Below are 16,608 nucleotides of genomic sequence, written 5' to 3' on the forward strand. Positions count from 1 at the left end.
AGTTTGGTGGGTTTGCAGTCAGCTGTGTATTAATTAGATTTTAAGCATGTTCACAACTGGGGAAAAGCCTTGTTTGTATTTTTTAGTGGGAAGGTTATTTTAAGCCATGAGAAAGGTATTAGGTATTATCTACTCTGGTGCATTTATATAAACAAAGGTCTACCTGATGGCTGTGCAAACATCTGTTCTGTTCTTACCCAACATTGCACGGTTCATTAACACTTACCCTGTTGGCCTCTGAAAGGCCAGTTCTGGAAACACATAATCTTACTTACAGATCCTCAGTTGCAATAATCTGACTTTTAAAAGAAAATATTCTTAGCTTGGGGTAATGAGGGGGGTTTTTTGCTGTGGTGGTGTTGTTGTTGTTGTTTAGTGCGTGTGAGTCCCACAGTAAAAATATGATTTTATGTTTTACAATGCCAGCTCAATAAATTACATTAATAAATGACTCCTGGTTCATGAGAAGTGCTCTATTTTGACAATATCAGCCAACCTTACCATTTGTTTAAGCAGGAAAAGTGGGGAGCCAAAATAAAGCTGTAACAGAAGAAATCTCAAGAATGTTTATGAAACTTTGCTCTAGCTACATTTATTAGAAGTAGAAGCATAGTCTTAATTTGTCATGCAGAATTCCAGGGGAGTGAGTAATTTCCAAAGCTTCTCCAAATGCCAGGACTTAATATTTTTCTGCAGCAATTTGTTTGTAAACATGGAGTAAACTGTATAGGTTGCAATGTGACAAAAAGGTATCTAGGATTTGTCATCTTCTGCTAACAGCTGTTTGGTTTATTTTATAGCATCTCATGGGGTTTTTTGGATAAATGCTCTGCTGATGGCAAGCAAAAGCACCCTGAGGATCTCTGATGGTGGGCACGCACAAAGTTTAACTGTAATAAAGCTGTTTGTCAGGGATTTGCTCTCCAATGGATCTGCTCCCCCGGGTCTCAGCAATTCCCACCAGGGTGCCCATGTGTCACCTTCAGAGAAACCCACACTGAACAGGAGGCAAACTCCAGGCAGGATGGCAATTTCCCTTCTGGCAGGGAGAATTTTATGGTGTGAAGAGGGGGAATCAGGGCTTCCTAAGGAGGATTTTTAAGGGAATGGAGTTCATGAATTTTACTTGCCAGTTTCCCTGGTGCTACAGGAACCCAGGATATTTTTTTTTTGTCACCCCCACCTCTCTTTCTCATCCTGTGACACACTGTAGTTGTGGACTTTGGTCTTTTATTTGGTAGCCTGAGGCAACATCTTTTATTTGTGGTGCACCTGAGCTGGGCTCATGGTTGGACTCAATGACCTCAGAGGTCTTTCCCAACCTTAATAATCCTAGTGAGCAGTGGAAATGAAGCTGATGAGTTTGATGCTGAGGGTCTCAAATCTGCCACATTTGTTTTTTGGGCCCAGCCTTGGACTGAGACTGGTGTGGTCCCATGGACTGACTCCCTGGCACTGAGGGCTTTGGGTTTCCCTTGGTGTGCACCAGCATTTTAGTGCCATTCCAAGGGCACCCAGCGAGGGGTTTCCAGACAGCTCCTTGCAGTGAGATGGGCAGCAGAGTCTGGGAGATCTCCTTCAGAAGTTCCCTCTGAGCTCAATAGGAAACTCCTGCAGAAGCTCACACCCGAACCTTAGACAATGTTTTGTGGCCTCCCCTGGTGAGCTGTATTCTCAAAACTCTTCAATATTAGATGTTTCTTGCTTGTTTAAAACTGTTCTCATGCCCTCACTCAGTCTGTGTGCAGGAGGCAGGTGAATGTCTCCATGGGTGCCATCAGAGCATCCCTAGGCTGGATGTGAGCACAGCAGAAACCTCAGTAAATCCACGTAAACCACGTTTTAGGGACGTTGTTGCCTCGGGAGGGAGATGAGCCTGCCTGTGCCAGACGTGTGCTTTCCCGAGTCCTTTCAGAGGTTTTTCATTTTTGAGTAATGTGGCAGTGCCTGAACCAGCACATCAGTTCTCATGGTCCCCTGCTCCCCAGATCGATTACACCCTGTCACAGCAGCACGGCAGAAGTCATCGTCTGAGGGGAAAACCCACTCGTTTCTCACTGCATTCCCAACTGCTTCAGAACCTCTGCCAGCACATGCTAGCTCTGATAACATTTTAAGATACTGCTCTGCTGAAATGAAAGCCTTGCTTGCAAGGCCACGCTGTCCAAAGTTCTCCCATCCCTCATTTAAATCCAGCCTAATTAGCCCAGCTACAGACCTTGTTGTTACACATGCTGAAGTATAATGGCTGCTATTATAGCAGCTTGCAGCAGCAAAGATATATGATTTTGAACGATATGTCAAGGAAAAATAAACATGTTTCATTTCTTCATTAGATAATGTTTATTTATAGCACAATATATATCTACCTCCACTGTACCATTAAAGTTTTGACTGCTTTTTAACTATAAAATTTGATATTGTTGTGGCAGCTGCACTACTCAAATGATTGCTATAGTACAGCTGTTATCAAAGAGTAAGATTTATAGCTGCCCTACGTGGTGTAAAGATATGTGCATATTTACTTTGTGTTTTACTACTTGTGTCCTATATTTTAATGACACAAGGTGAGATGAAATAGTGAAATAATAAACTCTTTTTTGCTGTCGCAAAAGAAAATGGCACTATGTTTAAAGTTTTGTGTTAAATTATCTATTGTGGTATGATAATTTTTTTCTCTCTGTTATTTTGGTTTATTTAAACATATTTTGCATGTTAGTAGCAATCTTAGTTGTTTTGTTTTGTTTTTTTTTTTAACTGGCTTTACTTTTCAAAGTGCTCTGGAACTGGAGTGAGAACGACATGCTTGATGAAACATGTCAAGCTACATTATATTGTAGGTAAGGATCAATATTTTAACCCTTGGATAGACTGTTGGAGCACAGTGAGCAGCAGCTTCCCTCACTGGTGCTTTTCTAGGAAAATTAGATGAATAGACCACCAAAATTCACTTTTATGAGGCTGCTGTCCCACATGGCCCTATTGCAGCTGGACCCTGAGCAATGCACCACATATGAAAAGAGTTTCAGAGGATCTCTTGGTGAAGGAAGGGGTGATAAAGTCTGTCCAGCTCAATGGCCAGATCCTGCCCATCAGCACAAATCATTTACAGCCAGTATTGACCTCTCCTGCCCAAACTAAGGCTGGTTTCCATGGGATTCAAATCTTCTGACCACACCATTTGCAGAGTAGGCACCTTTGGATGCTGTTTTCATTTTGTTAGTGACCAATGTCTTTTTACGTATCCATAATTTTTTTTACCTCACTGGTTAGATCATACTCAACTAAGGAGTGCCTAATCAAAAGGTCCTGCAAGCAGGATTGGGTTATTTCATGAAGGCTGAGGTCCTTCAGCAGAAATGTGGCATAGATGGAGTGCAGTGTATAGTCCTGTGTATAAGAGGAGAATTTTAAATTCAAATATTCTCTGAAACTCCAAAACCAGAAGGAAACAAAAGGACAAATCAAGCTACAGAGGAGAGGTGAGTGACAGACTGTACATTCTTATTTAATTTTTATGACCTGCTTTGTGCACCTTTATTTGGTTGATGTTAATCAATCCTGTTCACTAATCCTGTCCGTGTGAAATTCAATTTTGTTGCATTTTTTTGAGTGGGGAAGAAGGGACACTGGTTTTAAGATAATCCGTGAGTCAGTGTTGAGTCAGTCATGTATTGGTGTTTCCTACCAAACTCTTTTATGTATTAAATCTATTACATTTATCTCTTTGTTGTAATTTTCCTTTTTTGGAAACAGGAAAACATAAACTACAGCAACTTACTTATCTGCTCTCTTTTGAACTCACTTCTGCCTGTTGCCTTGAACATTTCCTATGCCTGTAGTAGGTACTTTTACCTCTTCACCATATTTTTAATAGATTTGAATGAAACTAAGAGAGTGTTTGAGATGCCTCAAGCTGGAAGAGCTGAGCACTGGACAACTCAATGTTCACAGGTTCTTGCTGAAGATGCAAACTTGCAAATCATGGACTGGAATGTCTGCCAGGCTCTAATGCAAGGTACCACCTCTTTTGACTTGGCAGGGAAAGGAACTCCTCATGTTTTTTGGTTTTTTTAGCTTTTGTACCTTTTTTGCCACTGTGTACACTTCGAAAGTCATGTAAGATGTAGTGAAGACAGGCTTTCTCATGAGTTCTTCTTTCCTTCCTGGATATTCTGATGTCAGAAATCCAAGAACAAACTTTTTCCTTTGTATTTTGATATTTCTTTCTTTCTTTTCCTTTCTTCTTTGTGTTTTTTTGTTGGTTGGTTGGTTGGTTGGTTGGTTGTTTTTGTGAGGTTTTTTTTGTTTGGTTGGGTTTTTTTGGTTTTTTTGGGTTTTTTGGTTTTTTGGTTTTTTGGTTTTTTTTTTCCTCTCTTCTGGCACAGACCAAAAGTCCTATCACAAATTAGAAAAAAAAAAAAAAAAAAAAAAAAAAAAAGAGAACTTCACGTCTTGTAAAAGATTTGGCTCTAGCTTTGAGAAAAGCTCCATGCTTCCTATTATTTTACTCAGCCATCCCTACCATGAGATTACTTTGCCTTAGGGTGATGGCTTGTAGGATTTACTCAAGCGTTACTTCTTATCAAAACTTTGACCAGCAACTTGGTGATCACCGGAGTCCCCAAGCACAGATTTTTACAGGGAACTTACAGGCTCAGTTAAAATGCAAATTGCTGTTAATTAGGCAAACAAGCTACCAGTAAAGCAGATATGGCAAGTGAGTTGACATTGGGTAAAGCAGAAGTGATAATTAATAACCCAACAGTTTGGACGGGTCATCGGCTCAGCTCTGCCCCATCAACAGCTGCTGTCTCTGTGCTTTTTGGCTGAAGCTGCACCTAGAAAAAAAGGGCATTTTTGTGAAAACCACCCTGCCCAGCCAGACAGATGTGCTGCACCACATCTGTCCAGACATTTCCTGCAGCTTTTTGCAGAGGTAGGGCTCTCCAGTGTAGGGGCCAGCTCCATAGGTATGGAGACCAGAATTTTGGATTAATTCACCTTAAATGAGCTTAGTATTATTTTTCAGTCCTTTCACTGTTTTTTTTCCCTAAAACCCTGCCAGATATTACTGAAGATCAGATTTTGCAATTACAGAGTAACCACATCCTAATCCTGGGTTTTCCTGCTAATCAGAAACAATTTTTCTCTTGTCGGTTGTGTTCCCTTAATTCATTTTGTCTTAACTCTTTCACTCCACTTAACAGAAGATAGATGCCTAAAATTTTCACCTCTGCTCATATGGGGAGCTTTTACACTGACCAGACACCAACAGTAACTTTAATGTTATGTTACAAAAATAGTCTTTGAGCATCTTAAACACATGATCCTTCCAGGTTCAGGAAACAGGAATGAAAACCAGTAGCTCTGCTGTAAAGACCTCTGCATCATCTGTTGAGTCCATTTTCCTTATTTAAAGTAGACAGAAAAAAAAAAAAAAAAGAGAACCATAAAGAAGATAGAAAATAAGTAGCTGAAAAACCCACTGAAATAACACACCCACTAAAATAATGAAGTCATAAACACAAGGAAAATTTGTGTTAAGGCTACAAAAATACTTTACCTCAGTTCCCTTGGGGCTTGTCTTTACAAGACACATGGCCCTTTTCACTTTATGAGAAGAATCCAAGACGCTCAGCTGTATTTCCAAGGCTGGGCAATACTTAAAGAAAATACTGTAAGACTGCTATGTCTGGTCTGACCCAGGACCCTGCTTGAAAAAGCTTTACAAATATGCAGGAGCAGAGGTTTGACTTGAAGTATATCTGCCATCAGCTGATGGTGTGCCCTGGTGTGTTAGCTGATTAATTATAGAGCCCTCCTTAATGAGGGACCACCATCCCAGAGCACTCCTTTTAAAACTCAAATGTTGAGTATCTCAACTGGGTGACTCTTTTTGTGAGGCTGAACAAAAGCAAAACTCAGAGCAATAATTTGTTTATCCTTTCTCAGGCACCGTGTCACTGTTTTGTTCTTCACAAATATGTTCCTATCAGAGTTTGGGGTTGGAAAGGTCCTTAAAGGTCGTCTAAAATAAAATCTCCATCTTTCTCTCTACCATCTCTTTGCTTCTGCATGTTTTTCAAGGGAAACAAGTCTACCTCTTGCTCCCACACACTGATGAGGTGATGCAGAAGTATTTGCAGAACTGACACAGACTCTGGTTTGCATCCACTGAAGCTATAGTGATGCAGTCCTAGATAGCTCTGCCTTTGCAATATTTATGCCATGGTTGTCTCCTAGGTCTTAGAAGTCCTTCCCAGTGTCACACAAAATTAGCATTTCCTGTGACCGGAGTCAATAAAATTACTTATTTGAGTAAATACTGCTGATTATGAAAAGCAATTGTGTATTTTAGTGATTATAGCCATATTTTGACCAGAAGTATTTCGACACTTCAGCAGAGTGCCAGATTTTCAGCAGGGTTTGTAACTCAGTGCCTTAGATTTGAAATCTTGTGGCCATTTTTTTTAAATTATTTTTTTTGTGATGAACACCGAAAGAGCTCTGGGAGTGCTGAATTCTGAGCTGGGGAGGGAGGGGAGATCCTGTCCTGCCTTGGGCAGCCTTGCAGTGGCTGCTGGGGTCATTCCTCCCCAGGCTCCAACCCTGCAGTGCCTCTGTCCTCCAGTGCTACACGTGTGGGTGGCACAAAGAGGAGCTTGGAATGTTTTTAGGGAAGTTTCCTCTTTCTTCATGTGTCGCCTTGGACAGGGTTACAGCGTTATCTGATGAAGCAAATCTCAGCATCTCTTTGAAGAAAATGTTTCTGTGAGAGGGTTTTTGCAGATACATAAAGCTGGACTTGTATCTGAAACCACAAAGAGGGGGCTGGACACAGCTGTAGAGGTGACACAGAAGTGATTTCACAAGGCCTCCATCTCCCCTCTGTGTGACAATCAGGATGTGCTGCACCAAAAACATCTCTGTCCTCCTTCCCACTGAAAAGGTTTCACCTTTTCTTGACCTCATGGCAGGAAAGAACCTTTTTGGCTATTATTCACTAGGGCAATGGTTCTCCTTAGAGAATGAAAATTGTTGTGCTTTTTTAACTACCTTTTACCAGTGTAGCAAAGCCATTACTAAGCTGAACTGAAATTATTTTCTTATGGTCATATAAAAGAGTAGAAAAGTGTTCATATTATCTCTGGACACTCTTACTTTAGTGACAGTATGGAATATATACTATTACGAAAAGACATTTATAATCTCTTAAATTTACCCTTTCTCTATCTGATCTGGCATTTGCTGCCTCTATGCTGGTGACCATATGTGTGTGCTATAGATCAGTGTGCATGTGTTGCATGGAAGGAGGAAGAAGCCTGACCAACTAAATCCATCAGAAACAAATATGATACAGCACTGAACTTCTACAGTGCTTTTCTCTGAGTCCAGAAACTCTCCTTTCCATCAGGGCCTCTCAGTTCTGCTGCATTTTTCCAGAGCTCCATTCCCACCTTGACAGAGGGGTGAGTGTAACAAGAAATGTACTTTGTCAAGGCAGGTTTGGGAAATATTTTGGGGGTTGAGTTCAATTTTCTGCGACGTCCCTCTTTGTTCTGTTTTTGATTTTGTTTATTTGTTTAACTGTTTGTTTGTTTGTTTGTTTGTTTGTGGGTTCTGTTTTGTTAGGATTTTCTTCCATAGGTGAAACAGGACAGGAATTCTGCCTCAGACATGGGAAGTGTCCTTCCCAAGCACGTAAGGAGGTCTGTTCTGCAGCAACAGGTAAGATGATCCATTGCTCGACACTGCAGAGGTTTATCCAGTATCACACAGGTCAAGGGACCGTGTGTCCAGCCTGGAAAATTCCTCATCTGCTCCTTTTGCACTGGAAGGGGAGGGAGCTGGTGTCCACTGCCCCTTCTACTCTGTAGGATTTCTGCTAGGGATTTAAAATATGCAACTTCTCTACTCCTGCAGCAAAGTCCAGTGCAAATCCTGCCTCAGGGATGTCTTCTGCAGAAAAATAAATGAGTAAAAACACCTGTTGTAGATGAAAATCCCCTCCTAACACACAACACTGGCTGCATTTTCTGTACTGTTTCACTCTGATATTTCTCTGTCTGAAGTGGCCACTCAAGCTAATGTGTAAAACCCCCAAGAAATCACATTTGTGTCAGTTTTCTGACTTGCTGTTCAGCGGTCTGCAGCTTTTTCATGGCACCTGGAGATAATTTAAGATGTTGGTAATTTTCAGTAGGTGCAGGAACTGTGTGTCAGTTGTCAGCATCTGTTGCTCTGTTATGTACAATACCTCATTTATGGCCATAGAAAATTCCCAGCAGTTTTTTGTTTTTTTTGTTTTGTTGTTGTTTGTTTGTTTATTTTTGTGGATTTTTTTTGTTTTGGTTTGGTTTTTTTAGGTGAAACACAGTGGAATCATTAAGAGTGGAAAAGACCTTTAAGACCCTTAAGTCCAATCATCAACCCAGCACCACCACCATGTTCTCCACTAAACCATTTCCCCTAGTGCAGTATCCACATTATTTTTGAAAACTCCAAGGATGGGGGCTTCCACCACTTCCCTGGGAAGCCTGTTCTAATACTTTTTGACCATTCCCATGAAAAAACATTTTCCTAGTACCTAACCTAAACCTCACCTGGTGCAGTTTGAGGCTTTTTTGTCCTATGCCTTGCTACCTTGGAGAGGAAACTGAGCCCACCTCACCAAAACCTTCTTTCACAGAATTGTAGGGAGTTATAAATGCCTCCCTGAGCCTCCTTTTCTGCAGCATAAATAACCCCAGATCCCTCAGCCCCTCCTCATCATACCTGTGCTCCAGACCCAAACCCTACTGTCTTAAATTAACATGGAAAAAAAAAGGCAATTACATATTTTTCACAATTGCTACCATTTATTAAAAAATACACAATTTTCTAAATATTTCATGTGATTTCTCATGCCAAATCTACTGTTAATCAGGGGGATGGAATTTTAAAAAATGTTTCATGTTTTTTCTGGGGTGTTTTAATGTTCCTGGTCATGTGAGTTGCAGGGAACAAGTAAACTGGAATTTGCAGCAAGGATGGCATAATACATGTCAGGATACACCTTGACAGAGGCATTAATTCACTGCAGGTTCACTCCACATGGAATCTCTGTATTTTTATGGCATGTACAGTTGGTTGTAATGCCATACTGGGTATCATGTATAACATCAAAGGGCTAAGTAAGTATAAAGGCATGTTATATTTCTTCAATTCATGTCAACAAAATCCTTTTCAACCTTGGATACCTCTTGTTTAAAATCTTTAGCTCATCCTGCACTTTTATTTGCAGCATTTCTGTCCAAAAATAATATTTGTAACAGGAAAATGGAACGACTAGGATATCTTCTTTTTTGTTGTTTTTGTTATAGTCTTAAATTATTTAACTCTTAGGTGCCCTTGGAAAGCGGACAAAAGTCTACCAAATAAAGTTAAGTTCTTGGAGTATCATCAGCTTGCTTTCCACGCTGTCATGAAATTGTTTTCTTAAATTGGGCTGCTTCCCAAACGAAATTTTCCTCTACTGAGATAACGTCCCACAGCAGATTTTCTGAAGCCTTCAGAGATTATTCCTGGGCCAGGACTGCAGGCTTTGCTGAGTGAAAGGCAGAGGGATTTTTGTGAACAGGACCAAGCAAGGCAGGGAAAAGCTGGGGGTGACCTGGGAGCTGTGGAGATGCTTTCACACAGTACCTGAACCCAGGGTGACAGATCATCCTGAGGAGGAGGGATTGCTCCCTGTGGCATCCTCTGAGCAGTTTGTACATGGCTAGAATCATATAATCACAGGGTGGTTTGGGCTGGAAGGGAACTTAAAGCTCATCTTGTTCCAACCCCTGAGTGGGCAGGAACACCTTCCACCAGACCAGGCTGCTCCACGTCCTGTCCTGCAGATTATCTGAATCCTTCAGTAAAAGATGGGAAAGCTCTACTGAGCTGAGGTGTACATTTATGGGAAAGGTGTGCACAGGCCTGGATCAAACCCCTGTATTCTCTGCTCCCTTTGGAGGTGACCCTGAATTCCCCAGGCAGAGGAATGATCAGGCTGCCCTCCACAAAGGAAGACAAAGGGAATGATTGTCCAACCTTTGCCCGTGCTGGTGAGTAGTTACCATTAGCTGGCAAAAATGTGTCAGGAGCTGGAAGAGATTTTGTTTGACCAAATAGTTTAAAATAGGGGTTGGAATTGAAACCAGCTGCTGCAGATACTGGCCTTTGCAGTAATGTAATTACAACAGTCTTTGCACTTTCCATATCGCTGCTTTTAGCAAGGCAAATGGCTTTCAGGGATTTATTTTTGTACAGAGTATCTGAAGAGTGCCCATCTCCGAGGTGGACAGATGCCAGTGGGGACATCACGTCTCGTGTAACATATTTCAGCTCGAGGCTCAGAAATGTCACAGGATCCACAGAATCCTTGAAGAACAGAGAGGACCTGAGCTTCTGATGTGCCACTCAAAGGAGAGGTTGTACATGACACATAGGTTGCTTTATACCACTCTGTAACTTGGTGTGCTTATGCAAAGAAGTGCATGTGGGATCGATGGCATATGGTATATTAAGAAAGAATAACACCAGATTTTTTAAAAAATGTATTCACCCATTAAATGGTGTAAATTAAAGTAAGCTGTCAAAATGACAGCACAATAATGCCATCTTTGCAATAGCACATACTGCAGCACAGTTAAATCATATCACTTTTGGGGAAGAATTACAGATGAGATCCAAGAAAAAATTGCTTTTGAAATGCAATTCTTTGTTAGTTAAGGATCATCATTGCTAGCCAGGATCCCCTATAAACACATAAAGCACAGAGTCACTGTAATAAATCATGATAATTTATATCACAGCTAATTCTGGGGAAGTAGCATCAGGGGTTATACTTCAGATACACTTCATATTACTCAAACTGTAATTATTTTCATTAAAATATAAAATTGCTTACAGCCAAGTTACTTGAAACACACAGCATTGCACATTTAACCATGTACACAACAGGGCCACAAGAGTTCAAACTAAGTAAAGTCAAGTGTTAAATAACAGCACTTATACTTTTTAATTGCATATCTTTGCAGACACAATCAATGCACTTTTAATATTCCTTTTTAGTGAAACGTTGGGCTGGCTTTTTCAATCATCGTCACGTTGATTAAAAGTCAATGTCAAAATAAACTTGAGAAAATACTGTTAGGTGCTTGTAAGCACAGCCTCTCTAATGGTTTGTGCATGTCAAGAGGGCAAATCTTATTCCAGGAGGAGAGAGGGAAATGCTTCAAGTCTGTGAGAAGGCGAGCAGTGGAAGGCTGAAGAGTTTGAACGTTTTCAAGTGTAATAATTTATAACACCACTCGCTCTCTAGTGCCTTTCTCTAACAATCTCAATGGTTTCTACAAACAGTAATTAATTACAGCCTCCAACACCTCTGAGAGGTAAATACAGGCAGTATGGGGTGCTCTTCATCCGTCCGTGGAGCAGAGCAACCCTACAAATCTCTGGAATATGCAGGGGTTGCAGGAGAACTTCCCTCTTGGCAGATATTTATATCACCTTGGATATATATGTCTTTATTAAATTGAGAGTCAGAAAATGAGTAATAAAATGCATCCTAAAGCCTGTTTGTGTTTTTGTTTTGTTTTTGTTTTTATTTTTCCTTAGAGATCATCCCCTATTCTCTGCAAAGGATGAGTTTTACTGCACAGGAGAATCAAAGCTGAGAGCTAAAAACATCCTCACCTGTTTGTCTCAAAAGGTAAGTGACAATGGTGAATGATGCACAGAATTCCAGAAAAAGAAAGGAAGAGTGGGGTTTTAGATGTGCAAATGGACCTTGAAATCAATGTGAGTACACAGAGCTTGACTCTAGCCTCAGTTTTCAATAATTTCATTCGAAAATAATTGTATACATCTCCTGATGAACATTTCTTGATGCAGGTCTCGTGCATTGCTGCAGAAACCATCAAGCTCCTGGAAATCTGTGGCACAGCTGAACCTTTCGTGTCTGTAAGAAAACTCTGTATTCAGACTGGATGAGGGGCCCAGGCAGGCTGACCAAGAACTCTTAGAGGAATTTTTCCAGGTGGCTGTTCCAGAAACTGCTTCCCACAACAATTCCAGGTGAGTTTAGAATTCATTTTGAACCTGAGCCTGCTTCCTACATTTTGTGGTGCTTTTGGTGTCTCAGACATACTGAACCATCTCCATTTTTCTAGGTCAGGCAGTAGTGAGTCTTCAGTTTGCTTAATATCATAATCCTCATTTCTCCTGAAGTGGAACAGTCCAAGCTATTCCTATGACTGAAAAAAAGGAGGAGCTGGTTTTCTCAGTCTTTATTGTGTATTCTCACAAACTGGGGAGCACTAGGAGTGTTGGAATTAAGGAACTAAGACACAGAGATTAGGGCTAAATCTCAGCACTAAACTTTTTGACGTCTAACTGATGTCAGCAAAACTGCTTTTCCCAGCTTTCCCATGCCTGTTGTGCAATGTTAGAGGGAGCTGAGGATGACACTCAGCAGTCTTCTTAGGAATTTCAGAGGAAAAGTGATCATCAGGAAAGAAAAATCATGACAACTCTCTGTTGTGGATTAAGGTGCTTTTATGGAAGTGAAAAATGTGTATAAATTTAGCAGTGAGGGAAGGGATTTGAACTCTGGCATCAAGGGAGGGCAGTTGGTTGCCATCACTGTTTCCTGACTCTGTGACAGTGAGCTTGAGTTGGAGAACTCTCCTGTGCCATGTCCCAGGAATGAAAATCCAGGCTGCTGGGTCCTGTATCCAATGCCAGTGGTGCTGTCCCAAAGAAAAACCACCTCCTGGAGAGTGCAAACATCTTTATGTTTGAATGATACTTTCCTAGGAGAACCAGAAACTCTCCAGGTAAATCCAAAATATAAAAGTGTAAGCACTCTCACAAAGCTGAATCAGTTTCCCAAGCACAAGATCTCTGGACAGAGCAAAGCAGACCTGTAACTCATGGTGGATATTCTCTGTCCACACTTGATTTGCAGTATTTTTTGTCCATTTAGATTAGATATTATAAAACAACAGGTTTATATATGCCCTGGCACAAATTTTCCAGAGAAGCTGTGGCTGCCCCTGCATCCCTGGAAGTGTCCAAGGCCAGGCTGGATGGAGCTTGGAGCAAGCTGGGATAGTGGAAGGTGTGGAATTGGATGAGCTTTAATGGCCCTTCCAACCCAAATCATTCTATAATTCTATGACTTGTCCTGTCACTTATATGTAAATAAAAATTGCATTATTTCATCCCTTCCACCATTTGTTAATTTTAGAACCTTCACAATGAGAGACTAAAATAGAATAAAACAGGTAAAGTAGTAGAAGGCAGTAGAATTATTTCACATTGTATGAGATACCAGCAATCTCCCCAGGAATGTAACTTTTTTAGTTCAAGTTGACATTTAAATTGCATTTTGTGCTGGAAAGAAAAGTCAGTGGGAGAAGAAGGATATCAAATGAAATAGTGGCACATGTGGTGAGTCACATTTGCTATTATTTTGTAAGTATTATAAAAATATATTTGATTTTATTGGAATTGACAGAAAATTATTAAAAATTTGAGATAAAGTTTTCCTTTGGTAAACTGTGCCTTACAGATGGCACATCAGAGAAAATTCTCTTCTTGTTAAGAAATCAAAACAGTTCAGGGAACACGGCAGCATCAGGATAATAATAGTTGACAGGTACAGTGGCTGTGAACAAACACCCATATCATGGTATCTGAGATACCATATTTTCCCCACTAAAATTAAACCATGAGCTCTCTTTGACAATGCTGTGTTAATTATATGCCAGCATTTGCTTCACTTTGGCTTAATACTGCTTTAATTCCCTCACTAGCAGGCCTTCTTGGAGCTCACCAGGGATGTTTGGTTAGAAACCTCTTTCCACTCCTCAAATCTATCCCAAGCAGAGCTCCAGCAGCTGCTGAGGGTGTGCTGGACACAGACAGGAGAACCAAATCACACATAACCCTGTAGTAACCCTGTAGTAACCCTGTAGTAACCCTGATGCTTGACCCGTGTGTTTGTGTTGAGCTGTGCAATTTTCACTGCATCTAAACCCAAATTATATTCTATGCTTAATGTGGCAATAGCTGAGGCGGATGGATTAAACATTTTTTGAACTGCATGGATTAGGGCAAGAGTATTTTTATGATGATAATTGGCTATTTCAGAATGAAATCAAACTGATAGTAAAATTGACAAAGTCCTAACAGAAAGTACTGACAAAAAAAGGTAATCAGTCTGTTGTTATATTTGTCAAACCCCTTGATTAAATTGGTGTTTAAAGCAATAACAGCTACAATTTATATTACAATATATTGCATTTTTGTGCACAGTAGAGAATTAGACAAAATATCGTGTGTCAATGAGTGCCACTTCAAGTAAGGTAATTAATTACTTCAAGCAAGGTAATTAATTCTATAGTAAATGAATCTGTGGTATTAGACAATTTCAAAGTTAATGCACTGTTTTTTCTCCCCATAAGGTTTGAATTATACAAGAGTCTGTTCTCCTGATGACTCCCAGTGTCCCCACCTCCCACAGGTGTTTCTAGGGGAAATAACTCTCTAGTTTTGGTTTGACCCAAAATTATGTATCAAAATTATAGAGACCACTTGATTCATGCAGGGATGGATTCTGCACCTTGATGGATGCAGTCCATCCTAACCTAAGGGGTAGGACTTGGATGCTACTTTCAGACTTTCCAGTAATGCCAGAACTGCCACGGCTTTCAGAGCAAAACACTTATCCCAAAAAATAAAAGGAGTTCTCTTCTACCCCCTCTTGTCCTCCTCCTGCCATGCCATTACAGGGGGAAACCTGCATTCGTTCTGCACAGCAGAGATAATTGCAGTCTGATAGTCTTAATGAATGAGTTTATACAGAAATGTTATCACTGTGACAGTCGAGAACAGGCTGGAGCACATGTGTGGCGAGGAGACCAAAAGCTGTGCTTGAATATATATGAGAGCACGAGCAGCATCAAGCTTAATTCCTCTTAAACTCCTTAGATCGTAGCCTGGGATGCACAGGAAGCCTTGCAGTTGCTCTCTGCTTGCAAATGTGAGGGGGAAGTGAAATTAGCATAGATAAAAGTAAACCTAAAAGATATGTATCTGTGCTGGCATGCAGAACAGCAGGGTCAGTGAAACCATTCAAAGCACTGGGCTTGGATTCAGCATATTCAGAAGGTAAAACATCAAAACTGGGGAGAAACAGGCAAGTGAGAAACGGTGCAGTAGGAAGAAAACAGAAATACTGAATAAGCCCTGAAGCTTTTCAGAATTACTACTTCCAGTGAGGAGGAGTGTCATGAGAGCATGGAGAAAAAAAAAAAAAGGCCTGCAGAGCCCTATTTTTGGTGGTGCTGATCACCACTGTGTTATCTCCCAGAGCTGCCTCCTTGCAGAGCTCCCACAAGATTTCACTCATCCTTTTATGCCACATGCAGGGCCCCAGAGCAACCAAGGGTGTCGGGGCCCTGCCACCCCCAGCAGCAGCTTCTGCTCCAGGCAGGACAAATGGTTGTGGCACCATCAACCCTTCCCAGCCACTCCCTCTCTAACATCATCTTTCAGCCTTACAAAACAAGATGTCATGAATGAAAGAAGCCACCAAACAAATTAAGTTCTCTGAATGGACCGGATATAAACGCTGTGTTTACCAGTGGTAATGTTTCTCCAGTGAGATTTTCCCCATTATTGTGAAAATGGCACCAAAGAAATCAGAAAGCTTTATTTTCTCACTGATTTATGGAATATAAATCAGGCATTAGCAATCAGGTGGAAAGAAGGTGCCAGACCCAAAGTATATTCCAGGCAATGAGGTTCCTTCCACTGACCGGAGTGGATTTTGGATCAAACATTTGGAAGTATGGGCTGAAACGCTGCAAAATATAGAGGAGAAATGTCAAGTTTGATTGCTGCTGGAAGCATAAGAGAGCAGTGCTGGTGCTCCAGAGGCCGAGGCAGGAGCTGAGAAGATTAGCATGGAGCTGACAAGCTACCCTGGTTTGGGGAGTCTGTTGGAGGTTTCTCCTTGTGGCATTCCCCAGATCCCAATCTCCTCTGTTACGCTGCCTCCATAGAACCTGGAAATTTCTAAAAGAAAATTGGCTTTCTGAAGCAAATGGGAAGGAAGAGAAACTGGAGAAAAAAAAAAAAAAAAAAAAGGAGAGGGAAAATCCAAGGAAAAGCAACCCCAATCACCGTTCTCCCAGCCACCTGTGATGTGTCCATGCTCCAGAGCAGGGCTCATGTAGAGATCAGAGATGGACCAAATCCAGAAAGGTTTGCTGAAGCCCAAATAAAACGGGATAAGGATCTGACTCACCACTTCCTCTGGTTTTTGAAAAGCCAAAGCTCCACGGCCATGGCTTTTCAAACCCAATCCAGCCCTTCCTTCCCACCCGGTGCCTGCTGCACCGCGCGTTCCGAGGCGAGCTGTTCTCATGACTCACGGGGACGGCTGACCACCATTCTCAACTGTGCTCCTTCTCAACACATTTGGTACAAAGAAGGCGAAAAAAGGGATCCATATTCCAGTTTTATGGAGACACAAGCACATACACAGCAATGCTTGATCTGAAGCCA

The 16,608-nt window shown here is 41.1% G+C and overlaps 1 long non-coding RNA gene across 1 annotated transcript in view; it reads left to right on the forward strand.

Annotated features, from left to right (window-relative positions):
- The first annotated feature begins 566 nt into the window (after window positions 1-566).
- The window catches only part of LOC134552384 (uncharacterized), a 30,121-nt gene continuing 14,079 nt past the window's right edge, over window positions 567-16,608 (forward strand). Inside the window, exons 1-4 of the long non-coding RNA XR_010080851.1 lie at window positions 567-10,094; window positions 10,300-10,460; window positions 11,652-11,743; window positions 11,926-12,108. This is a non-coding gene — a long non-coding RNA (uncharacterized LOC134552384). The remainder of the gene's footprint in view (window positions 10,095-10,299; window positions 10,461-11,651; window positions 11,744-11,925; window positions 12,109-16,608) is intronic.

Source organism: Prinia subflava, chromosome 6 (assembly GCF_021018805.1).
Source record: "Prinia subflava isolate CZ2003 ecotype Zambia chromosome 6, Cam_Psub_1.2, whole genome shotgun sequence".
Classification (NCBI taxonomy): Eukaryota; Metazoa; Chordata; class Aves; order Passeriformes; family Cisticolidae; genus Prinia; species Prinia subflava.